We start from the raw sequence: 12,489 nt of genomic DNA on the forward strand, positions 1-12,489 counted from the left end.
ACCAACTCGAAACATAATCATTTGTTAATTTGAAAAACACCCAAGCAAGGAGACTTCCCCTTAAACTGAATGGCGCACACATTATCCCTTTCCAAATTTCACCAAAATGACCATGAAGGGATTTTAAGATTTTTTTATTTCCTTTTATTGAAGGATAGTTAATTTACAATGTTGTGTTAGTTTCAGGCGTACAGCAAAGTGATTCAGTTGCACACACATATATATCTATTATTTTTCAGATTCTTTTCCATTATAGGTTATTTTACAAGATACTGACAATAGTTCCCTGTGCTATACAGTAGATCATTGTTTATCTATTTTATATGCAGTAGTGTGTATTTGCTAATCTCAAACTCCTAATTTATCCCTCCCCTCAACTTTCCTGGGATTTTTTTTTAAATAACAGGGTCTCAGTCATCAAACATCTCTCTCTACGCTTATTCCTTAATTAATTATATCCAGCTGCATGGATTTAAACATCAGCCATAAACTACCAACTCCAAAATGTATACCCCCCAATCCGGACATCTCCCCAAACTCTGCAATTGAATATCTAACTGCATATACAATAGTACAAGGAAAAATCCAAAATAGGTGAGCATGAGCGTCTAGAATGAAAGGGTCCATGAAGTACCCAACATAATGAACAGAAAAAGAGCCACACCACAGCAAATAATTGTGAGATTCTGGGACACCAGAAATAAATAGAAGATCTAGGGACAAAAACAAGTGTCATCACAGGTCTGGGAATCAGAATGGCATCAGATTTTCAACAGTAGAAGTTACAACATGATTGAGATATACCTTCAAATTGCTGAGGGAAATTATTTAAAATTTTAAAACATCGCCACTCAATCAAATATGAGTAGAATAAAGAAAAAAATACCTTCTTTTGCACTGTTTCTCAGGAAGATGTTAAAGGATAAGCTCTAATGAAATAAGGAACTGAAAGAAGAAAGAAGACGTGAAATTGAGATGGACCTAGGAGAAAGGGGTTCCCAAATGGCAAAAAGAAATCTCAGAACGACTGCTGGGCGACAGAACTCAAGGGCCACTGGGCCCTTTTGGAGCAAGAGGGCGGAGTCCTTTGTCCTCCAAGAACTGGCCTCTAAGTTATGGTCTTATGAGTCCAAAAAAAAAATGAACTGATTGATTAGCTGATTACAAAAAGAAATTGTGATCCTATAAACTATATGAGTCACTTCTGAATGCTAATGTAAATAGTTACAATAATGTAAACAAGAAATATTGACATAAGCAACTGTTGTGACACACCCATAGCGAGAATGTGTAAGTTGTCAAGGTTGGTCATAGTACTATCTTCTTCTATTTTTAATGCCCATGGAGCATTAAATCATTACCAATGCCACGTGTGATATTGGTCATTTGTGTCTTCTCTGTTTTTAATTGGTTGGCCAGCCAAGAGTTTGATCAATCTTATTGATCTTTTCAAAAGAACCAAATTTTGTTTTTATTGATTTTCTTGAGTGTTTCCTGGTTTTCAGTTTCACTGAGTTCTGCTCTAATTATATCATTTTAGTTTAAAATGTCTCTTGACTTTCTTTGATCCTTGAGTTCTTTAGAAATGTGTTGTCTAACTTCCAAATATTGGGAGATTTCTTCAACTATTTTTCTGTTAATTCCTTTGATCTTTGTGGTCTGAGAACGTACTTTGTATGATTTCTATTATTTTAAATTTGTTAAGGTATATTTTATGGCCCAGAATGCAGTCTGTCTCGGTGAATGTTTCACGTACAACTGAGAAGAATGTATGTTCTGCTCTTGTTGGATGGAGGATCCTATACGTGGCAATTAGATCAAGTTGATTGATGGTGCTCTTCCGGTCATCCAGATCCTTCCTGACATTCTTCTCCCTGCTTGTTCTATGAATTTCTGACAGAAGGGTGTTGACATCTCCAACTATAATAGTGGATTCGTCTATTTCTTTTTTCAGTTCCATCAGTTTTCGTTTCCTATATTTTGACATTTTGCTACTAGGCATATACACAAGGAATGTTATGTCTTCTTGGAGAATTAACCCCTTTATCAATATGCAATCGTCCCTCTTTATCCATGATAATCTTCCTGGGGTGGGGGAAAAGGGTAATAGTGGTAGCCTTACTTGATGAAAAAAAAATACTTTAAACAACTAATGGGGGTGTGTCAGGTGCCAACTTGAAGGGGCTACCACTGGCCAAATCTAGGACAATTCATAATACGTAGGATAAACACATTCATGCATTTTGTGGGGCTCTTCATGTTCTGACCTCTGCTTGCCTCTCCAACCTCCTTTTTCAGCACTCACCCCACCCCCAGCCCATGCCCCTCTATACTTCACACTTTGCAGTTTCTGGAATGTTCCCTGTTCTCCCTCCCTTCTCTGCCTTTACACATGTTGCTCCCTCCAGGGGAGTGGCACTCAACTGGCCTCTCAGTCCTTACTCAAGAAGTCACTCTCTCTAGGAAACCTCCTGGACACCCTTCCTCCGTGCTCCCTAGAACACCCTCCGGGGGCAGCCCTGAACCCGCACTGTAGATGTGTGCTTACGTATTAGGTCCCCCCACTACACTGGAAACTCTTTGAGGGCAGGACATGCATTTTGTTCACTGTTGACGCAATGGTGACTGACGGCATTCAGAATGCTCATCATAACTAATTACTGAATCATTCTGAATCTTGTGAACTACATAGTTTAAATGTGTTAGATTTATTCCAGGACCCCCACGGCTACCAAAATCCCCAGATGCTCACGTTCCTTAATGTAAAATGTCAGGCCTCTGTATCTGCGGGTTTGGTGGCCCCAGATTCAGCCAATCGTGGATAGAATCCTGCCATTACGCAGGGCCGACAGTATATACTTCCCTGTTCATGGTGTTTCTTTACTAGGTACAGATACTGTGTTTAGAAGAATTAAGTCTTGGTAAGCCAATTCTGATTCCAATTTCCTAAGCTTTTGTGGGCTTGTGCTCATTTTTGTTATTTCATCTTTTCTGAATAAATTGTTTTATAACATAAAAGCATATATTACCTTATGATAATCAGCAAGATCACTCTTTCCTAAGAGTAAGTCACACAAGGTACAATGTGTATTTCACCCAAGGGACTTGAGTACAAATCTTTGGGTTTTTTCTAATGGTTTCATGTTCTTATTTTCTGTTTTTGGTATTTCAGAGACTAGATGTGGATGTTTCCAAGAAAAGTTTACTGCTGGAAACGGAGGTTAAAGGACAGCAGAGCCATGCCCTTACTCAGGGCTGTCCCTAAAGGGCTCAGGGGGTTTGCACTTTTATAAGATCCTGAGATGACAGTAATGTTAGACATTTTAAAAATGATTTTTAATGAAGTTCAGAAAAGAGGAATAAGGGGCAGTGCCCCGAAGCACCGCCCCAAAGCGCCTCCCCATGGGTGGGAGTCCAGAGTAGCCATCTCAGGTACTCTACCCAAAGGTCAGGCCAGCTTCCCTTAAGCTGGGAAAGATAGTCCTCATGGAAATAAATGAAAGTAAATGAATGAATGAATGTAGGTGACTGGATGAAATTGAAATAAAAGGGTCTTCGGACATTGTGTAATATATTATGGGATAGCATCAAAGAATATTCTAGAATGGACCAAAAAAAAAAAAAAAGTGGAAACTTTGGCCACGTATTTGTACCGAGGATTTCAGGGTTTGTATACACTGTTTATGTATTCTTCATCTCTCTTTTTATCCTATTTTATCCAGAGAGCAACCCGATATTTTTCCCCCTTGTTATCAGAGCCTGCCTACTAGTTTGGACTAAAATGCAGTTAATAGTGTCTCACTATATTCTGCAAAGGTGTTGCCAAGGTCAGTTAGCTCAATGTCTGTGTTTCTTTCTTGAGAAAATACAGAAGAAAAACAAACACAACTTTGACTCGAATAGGAGAAAGTGGGAAAGAAAATTGAAATACAACAGTACACCTGCAGATTTCACAGGTTATTTTTAATTTGAAAATCGAGTCTTGCCATTTCATATTGATGGAAATCTGACATTTAGAGACATATATTAAAAGAAACATATTAAGGGGTCGCCATTGTTTTTCTGTGGTATTTCAGCGGATGATACCCTGATGCTGCAGTTGGCAACTTTGAGTCTGTTGAAATTACACCATTTGTTTCAAGTTATGACGTCTCAGAAAAGCATGCAACCTGATTTTGCGGGCTAGAGACAAGGAATACTGAAGTTGAGGTGCATTTATGAAAGTTCATAAAATGGCAAAAACGAAGGGGCTTGAAATAAGAAACAAGTCGCTTGAACATCCTCCCAATTACCAGTAAACAAGTCTTAGCTCTGCAAAGTCAGTTTTCAAGAGTGCTAATTGTTTCTTAAGCACCTGCAAACTCTTCAAGTCTTACAGGTAAGGAACTAAGGGCTAAAGTGTTGCGCCTTTGCACGGAGATTCGCTTCACGTTTGTGTATTCACAACAATAAAGACTATTCTAATAGCAATGTGGAATCCCCAGGCAAACCGACATTGCCAAGAGGGGGAAAATGGTCCTTAAGGAACAATTGTCTTCTGCTGGAAGGCCCTCAATTAAAACTGTATTTAAGCATACATAATACACCTTTTTTTTTTTTTTTTTACATTAGTAGCAAATTGCTTTCGCGTGTAGCCCCAGCACTGCAGATGCGATGCATTACCTGCCGGAGGTTTACAAACATCCAGGTGCAATGCAGGGCGGGATCATCGCACAGGGAATGGTGTTCGCGCCCCCGCGGGAGCGGGCAGCACTTAAACCCCGCGGCGCGGTGCACATTTCCACTCATCTACGTTGGCCCTGATTCTCGGTTGCTCCCCGACACAGCAAAGTGTCAGTTCACTTGTGTCCTTTTCTCCACTAGATGTCACTGTAAATCAACCGCTAGAGGTGGGGGTACCCGTGTGTTTTACGGGTCTTCAGACAAATTTTCCAGGGTTTTAAGCATGGTTAGTTCCTGCACTTCTGTCCTCCGGGACTGGGAGTCCAGAGCGGAGCAGGGGCTCGCTGAGCGGAGAACGGCGCGGCAACAGGAGCGGGAAGCGCGCAAGTGCCCGGGTGCAGGGCGGCGGGCCCGCGCCGCATCCTCTCCGCCCCCGCAAGCGAGACGGTCACGTGCGGCGGAGGCGCTGCCCGCTGCGGGCCGGCCGGGGAGGGGCGCCGCGCCCATGATTCGGGGTCGCCCGGGGCAGGGCGTGAACCGGGCGCGTGCGCCGCGCGGGGAGCAGCGCGAGCCAGGGCGGGGACCGCAGCCCGCAGCAGCGCGCGCAGGGCGGGCCGCCCGCGGCGGGGAGGGGCGGGGAGGAGCCTGGGAGCGCGCCGCCGCCGGAGGGGGAGGGGCGGGGCGGGGCCGCGGCGCGCGCGCCCGCCCGCCGGAGGGGGAGGGGCGGAGCAGCGGCCGAGCGCGCGCAGGCCGGCCCCCGCGAGCGTGGGGCGAGCGTGGACCGCGGCGCGGCGGTGCGACTCCTTCCCCCGGCCCTCCTCCCCGCCCCCGGCGAGGGCACGGGGCGGCGGCGGCGCGGGGGCCGGCGAGGCCGGAGGAGGCGGCCCTGCCCGGGCATGGTGGTCCGGGGCAACGCGGAAGGTGAGCGACCCCCGGGCGGGCGGAGGGGTGGGGGCGTGGTGGGACGCGGCCCGCGACGCCCGGCGCGGCCCGAGCGCGGACGGCCTGAGGCGGCTCGGGGAGGGCGCGCCGGCCCGGGCCCCGCGGCCCGAGCTCTCGCGGCCTGGGCGGCCCGCGGCGGCCCGAGCGGGGCGGCTGCCGGGTTATGTAACGCGTGACCTCCCCTTCCCCCTCCGCCATGGCGCGGCCGGCCCGCCGCCCCCGCCGCCGACTCGCGCCCGCGGCCCTGCCCGCCGCGCCCCCGCGTCCCGCCGGCGGACGCCTCCCCGGCCTCGCTCTGACCGCGCCGGCGCCGGGCCGGCCATTCATTCACGCGCGTTGGGTCGCGGGTTCTGCGCGTCGCAGGATGTCGGCCCGGGCCAAGCGCTGGGTGCTCCGCCCGGCCTCCCGCCGCGGCCTCTCCCCCCGTAGGATCCCGGAATCGGTGTCGGACTTTCCGAAGGCAATTTTCCCTCACTTACTTCCCTCGTTGCTTGTCTGTTGCCTTAATCCGCCGGGCACCTTTCCCCAACTGTCCTGACAAGTGGCGCGCTCCCACTCCGCTCAGAGAAAATGATTCAGCACCTGTGTGGACGGAAAGGGCCGGTTCCGTACGGCTTTCACTGCTCTTGCTACCGAACCCCAGTTTGTAGAGAAATAATAGCTTAGTATATCACTCCTTAGTTGACACCCCCCCGCCTTGATTTTAAAAAACAAATGCACCTGGTGTAAATCTACTGTTTCTGTTTTCCGCGTCTTTTCAGATCACGCATAGCGGGGAAATGGTATCATTTACGTGAAAATAACGTAGACTAGCACATCTCATAAAAGGGCTTGTAACTAACTGGCGTGTGTAACAATTCTTAATTGCGTGTGTCTGCCTGGCCTCTCCACTAGTCTTGGAGAACTAGCCATTTCCTCTGTAGGTGGGGTAGGACCTGCCGTAACCTTGGTTCTTCCAGCGGACTACGCGGTAACCCATCCTGTGGGGTACCGTCTACCTGCCTCCCCAACTTCCCGTGTCGGCTTCCCCACGCAGCCTTGCCTTAGCCGGTGCGGATGCTCCTAGCGTGTCCTTCCCTCCCTGTATTTCCTGTGACTCTTGGAAGCTCACCTGAAGTCCTTTTTCCAGCAATCCTTCCCGGGTCTAGAAGGAACTCTGTTCAATCCTCAGGCTATGTCTTTGCTGCTTTTCATGTGTTAAGATGATTGTCTTTTTATCCATATCCTCTTTTTCTCTCGAGGTCTCTTGAGGGCAGAGTCTGTACCAAACTTGTCATAGAACTATTTCATAGTAAACAATACCTATTTAAGTGTTTTTTTTTCCCCTGAAGAGGAGGGAATCTCTCTTTTAGTTTCTTTAAAGTCTTAAGTATAAAATACTTTTACAAAAAATGTGTTTGAATACGTAAGATCACTTGATTTTCTCCACCCCCAACTTCAAAACTCAGATTCTATGTAAGAGAAAGAAACCCTGTCCTCACCAGCAACAAGCTAGTCATTAGTAAGACGTTAGAAAGACTACATGTTATGTATATTTTACAGTCCTTTCTTTGATAGCTGCCATAGTAGACAAAAACTTCGGAGTTAGACATAGATTTAAATTCAGGCTCTGCCCATTATTAGGTGTGTGACCTTGGACAATTTAACTAATATCTCTGATTTTTTCCTAATTTGTATGATGACAGCATCATTTCCTACCTTGGGTGGCTGAGGATTAAATGAGTTGTTAAGTGTAAAGCATCTAGTGAGCCACTGGTACCCAGTGGCGCTCAGTAAATACGTATTCCCCTTGGTATACCTCTTTATTGCAGTTCACAATCTAGAATGTGCTGGGATGTGCCGAGACAAAGCACAAGAAGAAAGCTAATCAGAAGAGGTGATAGGTACCTCTTGTCTCCAAATAAATGAACAAGCCCTAAACTAAAGAGCAGTGAAGCTCTGCTTCTCAAGAATGTATGACATGTACATGGCATATGCAAACCATAGAGTATATTAAATAGAACATTTATAAGTGAGGGAAATACCTTGTAATCTTGTTTTCCTCCTGCAATAGCACCCATAAAGCATTAACATGGATATTAAAAAAGAATCTCTGATTTTTTTTTCATGGTCAAGTCAGGAATGGGGGATGAGGAAGGAGGAATATTAAAAGTTTTTCAGGGACAGTTAGGCTGCATGCTGTTCTTAGAGTATCGCAGGTACTTACAGACAGTACGTGAATCTTTCAGGTATCTCTCCTTTAGACTGCTGTACCGGTGCCTTCCCTGGTGTCCCTGTTTCTCTTCCTCCCTTCCTGACTGATGCCCATGTAACAGTCAGAGTGGTCTTTTTAAAGACATAAATCATATTGTCACTCTCGTGCTCAGAATCCTCCAAAAGCTTCCTGTTACCCTTAGAACTGAATCAGAACTTCTTGCCATTTCTTGACCAAACCAAACCGTTCCATCTTAGGGATGTTACATTTGCTGTTCTTTTAGTTGGGCCACCCCTCTCTCCTGGTGGTTATCTTGTGTTGACATCTTCCATTTGCCGCTCAGATGTCATTGTCCCAGAGAGGCCTTCTCTGATCCCTAAAATAGAAGCCAGCCCTCCCTCTGTGGCTTTCAGTTCATTTTGCTTTATTTCTCTTCATAACACTTACTGCGAAGTGAAGGTACACTCCTCACTGACTTACCCATTTCCCCTGTTAGACTTGCCCACTGCAAGGTAGAGGCCTTGTCTGACTTATTCATGGCTCTGTCCCCAGTTGCTTAGAAGGGTGCTTGGCACACAGTAGGCCCTCAGTGAAACTTGTTAAATGAGTAAATGGTATAGTTGATTTAAACATTGGTTCTGGAGTCAGACAGCCTGGTCAGAAACCTGGTTCCTACCACTTCCTGATTGTGTGGCCTTGGACCAGTTAATATCTTTTGGTGCCTTAGTTTACTTGTCTGTAAGGTGAAACAGTAGTACCTACTTTATAGGACTATAGTGAGAAATAATTGAGTTAATATATGTAAAGTGCTTAGAACAGGGTAATTTTTCAGTTTTTGAAACCAATACTTGACATTAGCTTGGAGTATTCACTTAGGATTTTGTGTTTTTGCATGAGATAAAAATGCTATCATTGAATTTTATCTTATTTTGCTGAATTTTTTTGGTTATCAAACTTATATTTATGAAACTCCTTTATACATTTTGTGGGTGTCTAGAACAGATTGAAAAATTAACTGCTGGGAATAGTGACCAGTATTTGGTCTTAATGTGTAAGTCAGCTTTTTTATTCTTAGATCGGTGGAAGATACTAAGAGTGATCATCTCCACAGCCGCCCAACAGAGTGGCTTTTATATATTTCCCTTTGAAGTTCAGCTGGAGATGTGATTGTGGTGATGAAAGGACTTGCTGGAGGCTGAAGACAGGAAAATCCTTGAAGATCCGGTTGAAGTATGAGCCTTGCAGTGTTTGGGAAAGGAGAGATGCTTTATCATCTTCAGTGTGTGCATCACAGGTCCTCCCCCCTCCCCGCCCCATTGTATTTGGTTCTCAAGTGGAGCTTATAGCAACCCAGCTCTACTTTGTATCTTCTTTCCTTTGTGTTCCTCTTTCCATCGTGTGCTTTTGTTTTCTCTCTAGCATTTACATAAATAGGAAAAAATTGATGGGGACAAACAATAATTTTGTAATAGATACTTTGAGCTAATGCAACTTGAATTATTCCTAGAAACTAGGATTCTGCCTTTGGTAGTTGTACTTGCATGATGCCAGTTATTTTTACTTAGTCCACTCCTCTTTAGTAAAATGCCTCTTTGTAGGAACGTTGTTTCATTTTATTTCTGTCTGAGCTTTAACCAGTAGGATCCTAAACTTTGGGCCTTAACCTTGAAAAAAAAAAATCAAAATAGTACTTCTCTATGTAACATTTGTTCCAAAATTTATTTAATAATTGTTGATTCATTATATATTTACTGTATATCAGGCTCTTTGCTTAGTGCAGTCTCATTTAATATTCCCAACCATCATGTACGGTAGACACAGTTATAAAGAAACAGATTCAGAGAGATGATACTACTTGGGCAGGTCACACAGGTAAGAAAGAAGCCAGGATTTCAGTCTGTTTCCACATGATTCTGCAACTCAAGGTCATTGCTGCAAGGCACCTTAAAAACAAGATTTTTGTTTGGAAACTTGCCATTATGTTTTATCGTGTTATTTGTATGTGTTGTTGTTCTTCACTAGCAGTTTTATCATCTGTGGCTGTTCCTCCCTCCCTCCCTCCCTTCTCTCCCACAACTTACAGTGGGATTATTTCCTGATAAACCCATTGTAAGTTGAAAATATTGTGAATAGAAAATGCATTTAACACACTCACTTACTGAACATCATAGCTTAGTCTAGCCTCCCTTAAACATGCTCAGAACACTAACACAAAGCCTATTTTATAAAGTGTTGAACATCTCACATAATTTATTTAATACTGTACTGAAAGTGAAAAATAGAATGGTTGTCTCGGTGCAGAATGGCTACAAGTGTATCAGTGGCTTATCCTCACGAGCCTGTGGCTGACTGGGAGCTGTGGCTCACGGCCTCTGCCCAGCAGCACAGGCGAGTGTCATACTGATACCACCAGCTCCGGAAGGGATCAGATGTCAAGGTGCAGTTTCTACTGAGGGTGTATCACTTTCACACCACCATGAAGTCAAAAAATTGTAAATTGAAGCGTCGTAAGTTAGGGGCCATTTATGTTAAACACTAAGTGTGAGACATTTTAACAGGTTGATGATATGCAAAATCAATTCTTTTTTTATTAAGTCATTAAAAATAAGAGTATCACGTGTATCATGGTAGGTCAGCTTTGTGATTAGTTTGAAAAGGTTTTTGCATATAATAGGTGTGGAACATACAGATATGATAGATGTGGAACATCGGATTTAGGAAAACACTAATGTCTAAAATTGTTTTAAAGCTAAAATACATTTCACGTAGCAAGTAAATACATGTGTTTCTGCTCATTATGCAGCAAATTTTTGTTATCTTTGTTTTTCGTAAGTAAGGAGGGACACTTCAGTGTGGAATGTTTTTACACCATGGTAAAGCTGTAATGATTTTTGACATCTACATGTGAGATTTTTAAGATTTGAAGAATATCTAAATTATGCGTTGTTGATTTCTCGACACTTACGTAAACTCAGAACACCAATGCTAGAATGAACCTTATAGATTCTGTAGGCCATGCCCTTTATTTTTCTAGAGGAAAGTCAGACCTGACTGATTAAATGGAGAAATAGGACTAGAATCAAGCGGTTTGTCATTTGTCCCCCTTTAATTGTTGGCTTTAAAGTAATAGAAACAATTCTATAATGGAGTTACAAATCACCCTTTCTCATTTAGGCAGGCAACTGCCTTATTGTTTGAGAAGCCTTTTAAATACCAATCTGGTTTTTTGGCTTTATCCTTAAATTAAAAGCTTAGTTAGGGGTGGGTAAAACAGTTGGTCTTGATGTGAACAGTTTTTACCTGAATGCAGTATCTGAGTAACCAAAATGTTGCCATTGCTGTTAGTCATTACTTATCATAACTGAGGCTAAAGTGAGCTCTTTGGAGGTGTAGGCGGAAAATAATAGCTGAATCTTACATTTTCTAAACAGTTATTTCTACACTTGAGATTACTATGAATGGACTTGCTGTGTTTTTGTCATTTAAGCATTAGTCTTAATGATGTAATTGAAATTGTGATTTAGATTTCTTGCTCTTTTAAATGCTTTTCATCAAATTTCTGAATTTTGTCTTATAATAAGCTGTATTTCTAGATGACTTGTTGATTATCTATTTTAAGCCTTTAAAAAATTTCAAGTGGACAAACCTGAATTTAAAAAATATTTTAACAATTTCTTCTTTAATATTTTTGAGAGCATAACCAAAAAAGTCCCTTTTTGTAATGCTTTATGCCTTAAAACATGCTTTCACTCGACTTTTTCCTCACTCAGTTCCCAGGGGAGTCCTGAGAAGCAAGATAGGGCGGTGTGTCCTGTTTCCTAACCACAGTGTGATTCTGGGACTGACTGCCCAGAGTAGGGGTGGACGTCCCAGGTGAGGGCACAGTCCCCGGGCTTGCCTTACCTCAGACACAGCTGTAGGTTCCAGGGCTGCCCAGCACCTGCTCTGCTGACCGTCTGGCCACGTAAGTGGGATTTCCCACCGCCCTCTTAGATATGATTATTTGTTAGAATGCCCTTCAGAACTCCGGGAAGTACTGTGCTTAGAATTACAGTTTTATGATAAAGGATACAAATCAGGACCTGCCAAGTGAAGAGATATGTAGAGAGAGGTCTGGGAGAGTCCCAGATATGAAGCTTCCATGTCCTCAGGACCTGTCAGTCCCATGCCATGTCAGTTTATGATTACCAGCTGCAGAAGTTCACCCGAGCCACAGGGTCCAGAGTTTTTATTGGGGTTTTATTACCTAGGCATGGCTGATTGAATCATTGGCCTCAAGTTCAAATTCCATCTCCATACCCCCTCCTCTTCAAGAGGTCAGGCTGATACCATCTGACTCAAAGCCACCCCTGCAACCACTTGGTTGGCCTCTCCAGCATGGCCAGCCCCATCCTGAAATGAGGGGCCCACTGGGAGTCACCTGTTAATATAAAAGATGTGGTCCTAGGGGTCCACCATGGAAAACAAAGAGACTATCAGTTGTGAAATTCCATGTGTTCAGAGTCTCCCAGGAACCGGGGACAAAGGCCAGCCAAAGTCTTTGTTAGAGAACAGTAGCTGAAGAAGTGGGACCAGACCCTTGTGCAGCTGTGACAGTTCAGACTAGAGCGCGCCTCTGTAGCAGTAGCTCGGAGGTCTCCAGTGTGCCAAAAACTGGAGCAGGCTGCATTTGAATGTATATCTGTGTACAT

At 44.0% G+C, this 12,489-nt stretch overlaps 1 protein-coding gene across 4 annotated transcripts in view; it reads left to right on the top strand.

Moving 5' to 3' along the window:
- Nucleotides 1-5,374: 5,374 nt before the first annotated feature.
- Nucleotides 5,375-12,489, top strand: part of REV1 (REV1 DNA directed polymerase) — a 73,580-nt gene continuing 66,465 nt past the window's right edge. For 3 of the 4 annotated variants that reach the window (XM_074354622.1, XM_074354621.1, XM_074354623.1), the window contains exon 1: nt 5,377-5,583. The gene's annotated coding sequence lies outside the window, so the exon portion shown is untranslated. Of the gene's footprint in view, nt 5,584-12,489 lie in introns of all 4 variants that reach the window. The other variant, XM_074354625.1, reaches the window with a different exon arrangement.

Source organism: Camelus bactrianus, chromosome 28 (genome assembly GCF_048773025.1).
Source record: "Camelus bactrianus isolate YW-2024 breed Bactrian camel chromosome 28, ASM4877302v1, whole genome shotgun sequence".
In the NCBI taxonomy this organism is placed as follows: Eukaryota; Metazoa; Chordata; class Mammalia; order Artiodactyla; family Camelidae; genus Camelus; species Camelus bactrianus.